The sequence below is a fragment of the Nannospalax galili genome, unplaced genomic scaffold (assembly GCF_000622305.1).
Source record: "Nannospalax galili isolate Female #2095 unplaced genomic scaffold, S.galili_v1.0 scaffold1128, whole genome shotgun sequence".
Classification (NCBI taxonomy): Eukaryota; Metazoa; Chordata; class Mammalia; order Rodentia; family Spalacidae; genus Nannospalax; species Nannospalax galili.
This window is the reverse complement of record NW_008358632.1, coordinates 1,457,287-1,458,171: the sequence shown is the minus strand read 5'-3', so window position 1 is coordinate 1,458,171 and position 885 is coordinate 1,457,287.

The window sequence follows — 885 nt, the reverse complement described above, 5'->3', positions numbered from 1 at the left end:
GCCAATATAATTTCTTAAGAGTCCATATGCATAGCTAAAGGCTACATTACAAGCAACAATGCAAGACAGGAGATACCGTCTTTTGAGTTGTTTGCCAGGGTGGCCATAGGGACTCCCAGATAGTAACCCAGCATAGAACTGGGACCCCAATCTTATCTAAAGGACTATTGACAAGTGATTGCTGCTAGATGAGGAACAGCTGACCTTCCTAAACAAAGACCTCTAGATAGCCTGACTAGATTTACCAGATGGACAAGTAGTGGGGAATGTCTGGGGGTGCCAACAACACAGTGGACAGTATCAGGGATAACAGAGTATAAGGGCTCTAGTAGGGGGAGGGAGGCTATGGGAGGGTGCCATCTGGGAAGTGGGTGTATAGTTGAACAAGATGGTTTGGGATGTTCTCTGTGATACACACAAACACATCAACAAATTTTTAAAAGGTATTATATTTGAGGAGGAAGCATAAAAATTTATGTCATGTTAATTAGTAGAGGTAATAAACATTACCATTGAAATCTACCCAACGACGCTATAGACATACACAGGTGCCAAGGATCCGAGTGCAACTGATTATGACTAGTAATAATCAGATACATACAGATTAGAGACATATGCACCAACATCTCAGTGTTAGTAGCAAAAACAATGAGTCTTTCTGTAAGAAACAGTATATTTTTTAATGAAATGGAAATCTTTTTTAAAGGTTAAAAACTCACTCAATTTTATGTCTTACAGGGCTTATACTGAGTTCAATATTGTATAACTGTATTAATTCAACAGCAAACCTAAAACTTTTATAGCCACTTTTGAAAGAGCTTTATCTTTGCTCTGGAAACTGTTAGTTATTGAGCATATTAAAGCTGTAATGATATGTTTCTTCTA